The sequence below is a fragment of the Anomaloglossus baeobatrachus genome, unplaced genomic scaffold (assembly GCF_048569485.1).
Source record: "Anomaloglossus baeobatrachus isolate aAnoBae1 unplaced genomic scaffold, aAnoBae1.hap1 Scaffold_2677, whole genome shotgun sequence".
Lineage (NCBI taxonomy): Eukaryota > Metazoa > Chordata > Amphibia > Anura > Aromobatidae > Anomaloglossus > Anomaloglossus baeobatrachus.
This window is the reverse complement of record NW_027442195.1, coordinates 62,980-76,641: the sequence shown is the minus strand read 5'-3', so window position 1 is coordinate 76,641 and position 13,662 is coordinate 62,980.

Genomic DNA, 13,662 nt, shown 5'->3' with positions numbered 1-13,662 from the left:
GCAGCTAAAAAAACGCAGCAAAAACACCCAGTGTGAACATACTCTAATTGTAAAGTAATGATAATTCTAAAGTCAGACAATTCAGTTAGTGGATACAAAAGTTTAAAGCATTAAAGGGGATGTCTGGCTTAAAGGGAACCAAACATCAGCAATTTCCTATATAAGGTGCAGCCAGTGCAGTACTGGCACTATGAGGCACAGTGTGTACATACTATGGGCAGCTCGGGTGTTTAGGTTGTGAAATTCAACTTTATAAAGTTTGAAAATTCATGCACTTTTTGATTGATGTGTGCACCTCGCTGGTAATGTCCGGGCGGGTTATGCACGTGTATCCCCGCCCCCCTCGCCGCCTGTTTCTACCTTTCACTGGCTGTATGTAAATTTCTAATCTTCGGTTACATGGCGTCGGAGTTAGCGCCTGCGCATAGCGCTCATCTCCGGCGCCGTGTTTCTGAAGCCCACAGTATTATGGTGCATGAGAGGGTGGCGCATGCGCCCTCGCTTCTTCAGATCTGTTGTGACCGCGGGAGCGCGCGCGGTCACAACGGGACTGGAAAACAGCTGATCTTACCGATTAGCTGCAGCAGACAATATTGTAGCAGACGTCTGCTGCAGCTAATCAGGGTAAGATCAGCTGTGCTCCAGTCCTGTTGTGACCGCGCGCGCTCCCGCGGTCACAACAGATCTGAAGAAGCGAGGGCGCATGCGCCGCCCTCATGCACCATAATACTGTGGGCTTCAGAAACATGGCGCCGGAGATGAGCGCTATGCACAGGCGCCAACTCCGACGCCGTGTAACTGAAGATTAGAAATTTACATACGGCCAGATGGAGGGAGGAACAGGGGGCGGGGATACACTTGCATAACCCGCCCGGACGAATAATGTAACTGTTAAGATTTTACTATTGTTACACTTAAAAAAGTATTGTCCAGACACTGAAAAAAGTGTTAAAAAAATCCTTCTTAAAAATACTATTAAAAAAATCAATGCATTTGAATCCCCTGCTGCTGCCATTGGTTTGTATGGACAGGTGACTGCTGCAGTCTATCACTGGCTGGAGTGGTGGTGCATTGGTCCTTATTGCTATTGTGCCGCCCCAGCAGCGGATCGAACCGCTCGGATCCGGGGGTAGTGTCCGTTCGTGGCTAGAGGGTCTCCGGACCTGGGGGATTAGGGCCCACACTCTAAAGTAAAAGGGGGGATATTTACAGGGGAGTTATAGTTCGTGACGCCACCCGTGGTGTGCGGTAATTGGGAGTACCGCCGCTGCCGTTGGGAGTACCCGGGGTGATGGAGTGCGGCAGCAAGGTGTCGTTGTCCTCCACAGGTAGGGGTAGGCACCGGGACTCTGGATGGTGATACTCTGTGCCATGAAGGGGGGAAATCACTCAAGTACTCAGCAAAAGTCTCTGGGTGCCGCTGCCGCTCAAAGGGGAGCTCGACCGGGTCCTGTCCCCTGCAGTGCTGCCTGGTGATCCGTGACTTGCCTCCTGGCACAAAGTTTAAATTCACTGTAGTGGCCCAGTAGTCTGGAACTTGCCGGGCCCTGCTCCTCACTGTGGCTAAGTGTGGGAGCCTGCTCTCAGGGCTCACGCTTGGGATTTCAGTGGGCCGCTTGTTTGGAAAGCCCTATTCCCCTCGTTGCGTTAGTGCCCCGATTCTGGAGCTAGTGGGAACAGTCCATAAAGGCTTCGTTCGCCGCAGGTTAATTGCCGGGTTGCCTGAAGCTTCTCCTTGACCTAGGGTCCATGTACCTCGCCGTGCCTTCAGTCCCGGACCGGTGATAGGACCAGGCTGCTGACCGTCCTCTTTGACAGGTCCAGCCACCTAGCCTCAATCCCCTGCGACCGGGGATCCGACTCCTCTAGGTCCAGACCACCGTCTGCAACCTAGTCAGCTTCTCCTGGGAGCCACTACTCCCAGCTTCCTCTGAGCTCCTCTCAGCTCGAGGGCTACCACTCAACTCACTTGTCAATGTGGGAAAAGGTTGAAAAATTCAAAGGCGCCGAATACTTTTGCAAGGCACTGTATTTCCTACATTCTGGTATATTTGTCCCCATCATGGCCTCATCCTGGTAAATGTACCCCATTCTGGTAAATGTATCCCATTCCTGGTAAATGTACCCCTTTCCTGGAAAATGTCCTCTATCCTGGTAAATGTACCCCACTCTGGCATATTCCCCCATGCTGGTAAATGGACCCCCATTCTGGCATGTTCCCCTATGCTGGTAAATGACCCCATCCTGGTAAATGTCCCCCTTCCTGGTATATGTACCCCATCCTGGCATGTTCCCCCTTCCTGGTAAATGTACCCCATCCTGGTAAATGTCAACCTTCCTGGCATGTTCCCCTTCCTGCTAAATGTTCCCCATCCTGGTAAATATTTCCCTTCCTGGCATGTTTATGTGCCCCCATCCTCTCATGTTTCTGTACCCCCATCCTGGTATTTTTCCCCATCCTGGCATGTTCTCCCTTCCTGGTAAATGTTTCCCTTCCTGGTAAATGTACCCCATCCTGGCATGTTTATGTGCCCCCATACTGGCATGTTCATGTACAGACATCCTAACATGTTTCCCCATCCTGGCATGTTTCCACATCCTCGCATGTTTATGTACCCCCGTCCTGGCATGTTTCCACATCCTCGCATGTTTATGTTTCCCCCATCCTGGCATGTTTCCCCCCATCCTGGCATGTTTCCCACATCCTCACGTTTCCCCCCATCCTTGCATGTTTCCCCCATCTTTGGATGTTTCCCCATGCTGGCACGGTCCCCCCACTTTAGCACAGCCGCACACAGTTTAAAAAAAAAACCAAAAAACTCACCTTCCAGCACCTGCTCCACCGCTGCGTACTGCTAGGTCCTCAGTTCCCGGACGTCATTACGTCGGCGCCGCTTACTGATGCTGCAGCCGTCTCCTAGGCTACAGGCCTGTGGCCTAAGAGATGAGTGTCAGAGCGAGCAGAAATATCTCCTCTGCGCCAACGCAACTTTTAACTGCTGGCGCGATCACACCGGCAGTGCAAAGTGGCTGATTGAGGCGACAGCGCGCATGCCGACAGAAAGGGCTCTGCGTGCTCAGTCTAGCACGCGTGCCATAGGTTCGCCATCACTGCTATAGAGGATATGAAGAACAACTCCTGTGGTGCTGTAATGAGGGACTCGTGGAAACATAATTACTGGTAGGATTAATTCCTATTTTCCCCACTGTTATCTGTTCTGATAGGCAGGATCTTGCCTTTTTAATATTGGTATTAAGTTAATTTTAACTCCTTCACAACAAATTATATATATCAGTGCCTACAAGTAGTCTTCAACCCCCTGCAGATTTAGCAGGTTTGATAAGATGCAAATAAGTTAGAGCCTGCAAACTTCAAACAAGAGCAGGATTTATTAACAGATGCATAAATCTTACAAGCCAACAAGTTATGTTGCTCAGTTAAATTTTAATACATTTTCAACATAAAAGTGTGGGTCAATTATTATTCAACCCCTAGGTTTAATATTTTGTGGAATAACCCTTGTTTGCAATTACAGCTAATAATCGTCTTTTATAAGACCTGATCAGGCCGGCACAGGTCTCTGGAGTTATCTTGGCCCACTCCTCCATGCAGATCTTCTTCAAGTTATCTAGGTTCTTTGGGTGTCTCATGTGGACTTTAATCTTGAGCTCCTTCCACAAGTTTTCAATTGGGTTAAGGTCAGGAGACTGACTAGGCCACTGCAACACCTTTATTTTTTCCCTCTTGAACCAGGCCTTGGTTTTCTTGGTCAACATGGGAAAGACAAAGGAGCATTCCAAGGCCATCAGAGACAAGATCGACCTGTGCCGGCCTGATCAGGTCTTATAAAAGACGATTATTAGCTGTAATTGCAAACAAGGGTTATTCCACAAAATATTAAACCTAGGGGTTGAATAATAATTGACCCACACTTTTATGTTGAAAATGTATTAAAATTTAACTGAGCAACATAACTTGTTGGCTTGTAAGATTTATGCATCTGTTAATAAATCCTGCTCTTGTTTGAAGTTTGCAGGCTCACAATTACACAGGTCTTTGGTCATGTCTGTCCCTTAAATGAGGACCCGCATTATTTCTCGTGATCAAATACACACTGGCAGGCATTGCTGTGTTTCCTGCCACAATTTGCACTTCCATAACACGATCACGGGGTGCCTATGGGTTGCCCTGACAGCTTGGGGTCAGATGATGATCCCTGTCACTGTCATGACTCACTTCCTGTGAATTCTGGGAGAGCACCATCACTCACAGGAGGACAGCATTTCTGCTGATTAGAGGGATGCTGAAGCACCGCTCTAATCAACAGAAGTGATCAGATAGTGGAGGCATAAAATACCCTAGGTGGACTAGTAACATATATAATAAAAAAAAATTAAAAAAAACATGAAACACCTCCCCCCCCAAACTAAAAACCCCATAAACTAAAAGTTAAAATCACCCCAATTTGCCTCATTGAAAACAAAATAATAAAAAAATATAAATATTTGGTATTGCAATTCAGAAATGCCCGATCTGTCAAAATATAAAATCAATTAATGTGATTGGTGAATGGCATAGCGAAAAAAAAAATCTAAAACACTAGAATTATGTTTTTATTTTTTGGTCGCCGCAACACTGCATTAAAATGCAATAACAAGCAATCAAAACATATCAACTCAAAAATGGTAAACATTAAAAACATCAGCTCAGGATGCAAAAAATAAGCCATCACTGAGCCCCAGATACTGAAAAATGAGAACGCTACAGGTCTCGGAAAATGGCGCCAAAAGCGCAATTTTTTTTTTTCATTTATATTTATAAACTTCTGAATTTTTTTTCACCACTTAAAAATAAAACTATACATGTTTGGAATCTATAAACTCGTACCGACCTGGGGAGTCATAACAGCAGGTCAGTTTTACCATATAGTTAACAGTACATAAAACCCACCAAAAACAATAGTTGAATTGCACTTTTTTGTAATTTCACCGCTCTTGGATTTTTTTTTTCCTGTTTTCCAGTACAATATGTGGCAGAAAGAATTGTGTCGTTCAAAAGTATAACTCGTCCTGCAAAACAACAAGCCCTTACGAGGCTATATGGATGGAAAAATAAAAGTTATGGCTCTTGGAAAGGGGAGGAAAAAAACAAAAAAAAAATTGCACGGTGGTGAAGAGGTTAATACCTCTTCTGTAGCGTCCTCTCTTATAAAGGGCTTCACAATCTTCTAAATGATTTGAGGCGGTGGAGGGGGAGAGGAGTTGCTGTTTTTGACAGTTTCCCTTTTTTCAATTATTGTTGTTTTTGGGCTATTCCTCGTTTTGCTGGGTCCTTTGCTTTACTACTACTCTATTAGGCCCCTTTCACACATTAGTTTTTTACCATCCGTCAAATTTTGAAAATAACGGATCCGGCGACTGATGCCACTGGATCCATTTTTTTTTCTCATAGACTTGTATTAGCGACGGATGGTCTCACATTTCAGCCGTCGTTCGACATATCCGTCGAAAATTGTTTGTCCGTCGGACGGAGGCAACAGACAAAGTAACGTTTTTTGGTCTGTCGAAAAAATGGACAGCGACAGATCCGTCGCCGTCCGTTGTTTGGTAGAATCGAAGCCCATGGGTGCAGGATCCGTCGTAATCCGTCAAATGACGGAATCTGGCGACTGATTGTTTTTTTAACTGAGCATGCTCAGATGGGGTGTAAAACCAATGTTGGGCTGAAAAAACTGATGCGACACATCCGTTTTTTCGACGGATCCGTCTTATCAGTTTTTCCACAATCTGCAACAGATCCATCAATCCAACGGATTGTGACTGATGGCAAAAATCTGATGTGTGAAAGGGGCCTTAGAGACGCATTGAGTCTTTCAAGGCCATGACACATGACAGGGGTTTGCCTGCACTGGAGAGCCATGGCTTACATACCACATCAGCTACAGTGTGTCAATGTTTTTTTTACCCTTTAAATATGCCTGGTAGGGCATATACCATACTTGAGACAGTAGCAAACTGCTAAGGTCATCTGAAAAGAGTTCCTTGCGATGTCACCTTGTGTTTGCCTTAGGCTGCTTTCACACTACGTTTTTTTTTTTAACATGCGTCATGAACTTTTTTTGCTGTAAAAGTGGATCCTGTTTCTACAAAGAAAAACGCATGCAAACACGTGTTATTTTGCAGGATCCTGCCACTTGAAGTTTATGGGCGGGCATTGAAGTCATGTGATCGGGATTGAGGGGAACTGAACGTGATAGACTGGGAGCTGGCATCTGACAGCTGCAGACGCTGGCAACCAAGGTAAACATCGGGTAACTAAGCGAAGTGCTTTGCTTTGATACCCGATTATTTACCTTGGTTACGAGCATCCGTCGCTGCTAGGAGCTGGGCTCCCTGCACACGTAACCAAGGTAAACATCGGGTAACTAAGCGAAGCGCTTTGCTTGGTTACCCGATATTTACATTGGTTACGAGCATCCGCCGCTCTCAGGCGAGGGGGAGAGAGCGAGAGGAGAGAGAGGGAGGGGGAGAGAAGGAGGGGGAGAGAAGGACTGATCACGCCAGGCTGGTTTCTGGGCATGCTCAGTAGAGCAAGAAGGATCCTGTCTATCAGCATGCCAGCGTTCACATGCATTTGCGTGCAGTATAGTCAGGATCCAGTGAAAAACAGTATTTGGACGCAGCTCAAAAAACGCTACAAGTAGCGTTTTTGAAAAAAGTAAAAAAAACTGCAAGTCGCTGGATCCTCACTATAAGGGTGCCCTCACACGAGCGTATAACTCGCATGAGTATCGGAACGCATCACTCGGTGCGGCCGCACACTCTCCGGACAGGAGCATGTCAGCCGCATAGAAATACATGCAGCTGAGCTGCTCCTGTCAGCAGAGAAGCTAGCCGCGCCGGGTGATGCGTTCCGATACTCATGCGAGTTATACGCTCGTGTGAGGGCACCCTTACGCACGCAAACGCAGGTGAATGCATGTTGACGCGAGTCCATTGCAAATGCATTGAAATGAAAACACATTTGCATTGGATCCGTTTTTGCGTTAAAAAAACGTTTGACGCATGTTAAAAAAAACGTAGTGTGAAAGCCGTCTAACTAACGTTATCTGGATCTTTTTTCTTTTAGGAATGCAGTATACTTTTCCTCCATTTTTTTTCCCCTATACCCCTTTCACACTACAAGAGGAAGGGTCTGGCAAGGTCCATTTTACTTTGTAAAAACAGACAAGCAAGCTTCAAAACAAGGTTTATTGCTGTAAATATATCAGTTGTTTGAGGTGACCCCCAGAATGACAGGACAAGTGTGATGGAAAAAGTAAAGCACAGTAAGTGTAGTCATAAAAACCACTAAAAAACATACATAGAAGAAAAATAAACAAAACAGAAGGCGAGACAATGTGTTGGCTGAAATGGACGCTGTCTCGGTCTAGTTGAGTATTTCATTTTGTAGGATTCCAACTGTAACCTGTATTAAACCATTAGTTTTCCATGCTAATGCCAGTATGATACATAGAGCATGACAATCCCCTTTCCCTACAACACATGCTCTTATGGATACAGAATGGGTATACTGTAAGTCATGGCATTAAATGATCACTTTCTTTCTGTAGACCTAACCACCTACTATACCTCCACATATAAAAGCTGCTGTGGAATAAAATATCATGAAACCAAGAATCATTCCCTGCTAGATCTCGTGCAGATACGGTATTTCCTGCTGATAAGTCATGATATGCAAATCTTAGATTTCTTCTTTCAGTTACTATTTTTAAGAAATTTGCAAGATCATTCATGCATCTAATTAATGTGCTGACAGCCACCACAAATCTTCAGAATAGCAAGGCTTATAAAGGGAGCAAAACCTTTAGCGTTCAATGAGGCTTTCCCGTAAACCTGCTCTTTAAGTTAATTGCAGAACCCTAGTAAGGCTATGTTCACACAGGGATTTTTTGGGAAGTTTTTTCCTGACCAAAACCTGATCTTGCGACAGGAAATCTCATTTGAGTCATCTGCATTTTTGGTGCATTTTCGCTGCAGATTTGCTTTGTCTACAAATTAGGTTGTATCAATGAAAAAAGGCAGCAAATCTGCAGCAAAGAATTGACATGCTCATTCTTTAAAAACCTGACCAAAAACACAGGTATTTGACAAAACAGTCAGGAAAAACCTATGTTTGTGTGTGTGTGCACATGAGATTTCAGAAATCTCATAGACTTTGCTGGGACTGTAAAAAGCAGCTTTTTATTAGCAGGGATTTGCATAAAACCAAGGCAAATCTGCAGCTAAAAAACGCAGCAAAAACTTACCAAAAAACCCTGTGTGAACATACCCTAAAATGGCTTTGGTGCAGCCACGTAACAGATGGCTTAGGCTGGAGTCACACTTGCGACACACTGTCCGGAGAGCTGCAGGCCATGTCGGGTGATGTGATGCAAAACTTGCAAGAGTCTCTCACAAGTGTGACTCCGACCTTAAAGGGAGTGTCTCAGGATCAAAAATTTCATAGGTGACACTATTTCCATCTAAGTAACTATGTTTTCTGAAGTCACCCGCTGTCCCTAAAATATCTTATTAGCTGTTGTCAGTCATAGCATTTGTACCACCCACTCCTTAGCTGCAGCCTTCCCCTGATAAATGAATATCCTTAGGCCCCACTCACACTTGCGCTATTTTGACGCAAACGGAATCCGTCAGTAATGTAGTACAGTTCATTTATTTACAGTGGAAGCGCGACATCATGTGGACACAAGCGGGTACTGCATGACACACACACGTGCCATAGTAACGCGCTTCCACTGTAAATAAATGAACTGGACTACATTACTGACGGATTCCGTTTGCGTCAAAATAGCGCAAGTGTGAGTGGGGCCTTATACTGACATCACTTCTTGCCCTATCAACTGCCCTGCTCTGGAAGGTCAGAGAGATTTCAGTGGAGGTTTCGCACCTGAGCACTGCACCTCTGGTGTTCCTCTACAGTGCTGTTCCAAGAAATATTGTGGGTAATCTAGTTGGAAACACACTGTGCCTGCACCGCACAACACAACTGCACTTTCTGTAACCACAAATATGGGTCACATGGGTGGCAAGATGGGCTGCAAGGAACAAGGATGGGCGTGGAGCGGAGTAACTCATTACCATATTGAGGATTAGGAAACAGCAGCAAACATACTCACTTCACAGGTTTGAAAAACACGAATAACCCAGTCCATATTTCAGAATCTATATGAAGAATCACCAACCAAAATGCAAAATCCTACAAAAAAACCTCCATAATTCATTATTAGGCTGCTTTCACACTACGTTTTTTTAACATGCGTCATGAATGTTTTTTTGCTGCAAAAGCGGATCCTGTTTTTGCAAAGAAAAACGCATGCAAACGCATGTGTTATTTTGCAGGATCCTGTCATTTTAAGTTTATGGGCAGGCATTGGAGTCATGTGATCGGGAGTGAGGGGAACTGAACGTGAAAGACTGGGAGCAGACACCTGACAGCTGTGGAGGCTCGTAACCAAGGTAAAAATTGGGTAACTTGCTTGGATACCCGATATTTACCTTGGTTACAAGAGTCTGCAGCTGCTAGGAGCCGGCTGCCTGCTCCCTGCACACGTAACCAAGATAAACATCGGGTAACTAAGACCGCGGTTACCCAATGTTTACCTTGGTTACGAGCGTCCTCCGCTCTCAGGCGGGGAAGAGTGGAGAGAGAGGGAGGTGGAGAGAGAGAAGGAGGTGGAGAGAGGGAGGGAGGGAGGGGAAGAGAGGGACTGATCACGCGAGGCTGGTTTCTGGGCATGCTCAGAAGAGCAAGCAGGATCCTGTCTATCAGCATGGCAGCGTTCACATGCTGTTTAGTCAGGATCCAGCACTTTGCAGTATTTGGACGCAGCTCAAAAACGCTACAAGTAGCGTTTTTGAAAAAAGTTAAACACTGCAAGTCGCTGGATCCTCACTATAACGCACGCAAACGCAGGTGAATGCATGTTGACGAGAGTCCATTGCAAATGCATTGAAATGAAACCGCATTTGCACTGGTTCCGTTTTTGCGTTAAAAAAACGTTCATGACGGATGTTAAAAAAACGTAGTGTGAAAGCAGCCTTATATAGTGAAATACAATATCAGTCTGTATAGTAGTTAGAAAAAGTTTTTATTCCATACAAAATATTAAAGGGACACAAAAGGTGCAGATGTGTATATATAAAACCGCAATAACAGGGAGGTGTGTCTGAAGGGTCAGAGCCTAGGGTTCACATAATGCGTCCACAGATATAATCAACAATCCCTCATGAGTTAAATACAGATCAGTGCATAGGGAGTACAGGCATATCAATCGGTTAGGTTCATGGAGAACCAACCGTTTATGAGGTGCACCTATACAATTAATCTGTCTAGTCAATAATCAAGTAAACAGTTGTTGGTATCAGAGTACAGATTACACCGAAATACAAGTAAAGGTCCTGCAACTGCAAAATGTATAGCAAAAATGTCAACAGTAGCCAATTTGCAGAACCTCTATATGCCAGTTAACTGTTACACATGGAAGAAAAGGAACCAGGTGACCCGGGACAAAAGTAACGGTTAAATAACCTACCCAGGTACCTCCTCAGACCCCGCAGATACACCACCCTGCACCTCGACGCGTTTCACAACCGCTTTGTCGGGAGGGAGAAACCTAACCGATTGATATGCCTGTACTCCCTATGCACTGATCTGTAGTTAACTCATGAGGGATTGTGATTATATCTGTGGACGCATTTATGTGACCCCTAGGCTCTGACCCTTCAGACACACCTCCCTGTTATTATTGCGATTTTATATATGCACATCTGCACCTTGTGGTTCCCTTTTGTGTCCCTTTAATATTGTGTATGGAATGAAAACTTTTTTCTAACTAATATACAGACTGATATTGTATTTGACTATATAATAAACTATGGAGGTCTTTTGTAGGATTTTTCACTTGACAGGTTTACAGCGGGCACTAGGGGATGAGTACAGTAATAAGAGTACAGGTACAGATTCAGATCTTCATGGTGTTTACAGAGTAGTTTAGCCACTGAAAACGACCTGACAATTCAACAACACAAGTCCCCATAGTAATAAAGACAAATTCATGCCGATTAAAAATTTATTTTTATTAAACAAAAGTTTTTAAGATCAACAATAAAAAAACCTGAAAAAATTGCTCCCAAGAGGGACCCCGGAAGAAGCTGGGGGAAATGTCCGTCGGGGTGGAGGGATCAGTCTACCTGGACCAGGCATCTGAAACACTGGACCTAATTAGGTGATTATATACATGGTTGTTTAAAATTTATTCCATGTGTTAGCCCTGTGGTGGAGAATATGTGACGAATTGATATCTAATGGATAATGTAGGGATGTTTGGCAGTAGCTATTCAATGTTTGGGAATTTGATGTCTGAGTCACTTTGTAGGTTGTGAGATTTTTTTTCTCACCTGATCCAGGATCTAGTGTAATCAATTTAAGTATATGCACTTTATTTGGTGTGTCACATTTGGTAAGCACACGTTATCAGCATTGGACATATTGCATTTCTATGTTGACTTAAAGCCTGGTATTATTTGTTGATTACCCTTAAGGTCCAGTCACACTAAGCAACTTACCAGCGATCCCAACAACGATAGGGATCGCTGGTAAGTTGCTAGGAGGTTGCTGGTGAGCTGTCACACTGCGACGCTCCAGCGATCCCACCAGCAACCTGACCTGGCAGGGATCGCTGGAGCGTGGCTACACGAGTTGCTGGTGAGCTCACCAGCAACCAGTGACCAGCCCCCAGTCTCCTAGTTACAGCACACATCAGGTTAATTAACCCGATGTGTGCTGCAGCTAAATGTGCACAGAGCAGGGAGCAGCGCACACTGAGCGCTGGCTCCTTGCTCTCCTAGTTACAGCACACATCGGGTTAATTACCTGATGTGTGCTGCAGCTAAATGTGCACAGAGCAGGGAGCAGCGCACACTGAGCGCTGGCTCCTTGCTCTCCTAGTTACAGCACACATCGGGTTAATTGCCTGATGTGTGCTGCAGCTAAATGTGCACAGAGCAGGGAGCAGCGCACAATGCTTAGCGCTGGCTCCTTGCTCTCCTAGTTACAGCACACATCGGGTTAATTACCTGATGTGTGCTGCAGCTAAATGTGCACAGAGCAGGGAGCAGCGCACAATGCTTAGCGCTGGCTCCTTGCTCTCCTAGTTACAGCACACATCGGGTTAATTACCTGATGTGTGCTGCAGCTACATGTGCACAGAGCAGGAGCCGGCAGCACAGGCAGTGAGAGCGGAGGAGGCTGGTATCAAAGGTAAATATCGGGTAACCAAGGACAGGGCTTCTTGGTTACCCGATGTTTACATTAGTTACCAGCCTCCGCAGAAGCTGGCTCCCTGCTCACTGCACATTAGTTGTTGCTGTCTCGCTGTCACACACAGCGATCTGTGCTTCACAGCAGGACAGCAACAACTAAAAAATGGCCCAGGACATTCAGCAACAACCAACGACCTCACAGCAGGGGCCAGGTTGTTGCTGGATGTCACACACAGCAACATCGCTAGCAACGTCACAAAAGTTGTTCGTTACCAGCGATGTTGCTAGCGATGTTGCTTAGTGTGACGGGGCCTTTACATGAGTGTATATGTGTAACATAATATATATATATATATATATATATATATTATGGGCTATTCTTTTTGGCACTATTGCCTTTGTGTAATATAGTGTCTATTCTTCTTCCCTGTATATTTTTACTGTACCCACCTTGCAGATATATTTGTTATATTAGTGTTTTCAAGTTGCACAGTGGTCCCTTGTGGGAACAATTTTTTTCTGTTTATTATTGTATAGAAAAAAAATTAAAAGTTTTTTTTTTTATTAAAAAAGGTTTTAAATCTGCATAAATCTTTGTCTCTATTACTTCTTTGAGTTGAACGATTTAGCTATGTGTCATGCTCAAATTAATTTTGGACTGTGTTCTTTATTAGTTTCTTGAAAGCCTGACCATAAAGAGTTTTATAAGAATACAAAAAAACCCCAACTATTTTTTCTGCAAAAATAGTGACAATTTCATTCATTGTTAAAAATGCTGTATAGGTAAAAGTGCATAGAATAAACCTGACATGTTTTTGTAATCTCATATTACCTGTTTTAAAAGAGTTTCTTTGAAATTTGTTAAAAATGGAGCCCACCAAATATTTCAAGCTGCAACCCCTTCTAGGCACAGATTAGGACAGATGGGCCTGCAGGAAAAGTTATCCGAGCGAGCAAGTTCCTGTTAATCTGAGGGACCGCAGCATGAACAAGCATAACTGATATGCACAGAAACACATAAAAGATTAACATTTTCAAGCCCAAAAATAGTTTGTTAAAGAATTGTGATGAATGTGTAAAAATCAGATGATATTGAACCATAAGGGATCCAAATTCTTCATTTTTGTTGCGCACCCATAGGCTTGAAAAGGTGAGTTTCATACGAAATACATGACATAGGCTTGAAAAGATGAGTTTCATCCGAAATACATAAGACACTGGTGTATGCTGCAAATTGTTTTCTTCTTGCAGACATTCGGTTCATGAAGGAGAAAAGAAATGTTATCTAAACAGTTCTGTTGAATAATATCGTCTGAATAATGCCAGTTTTTTTTCCAT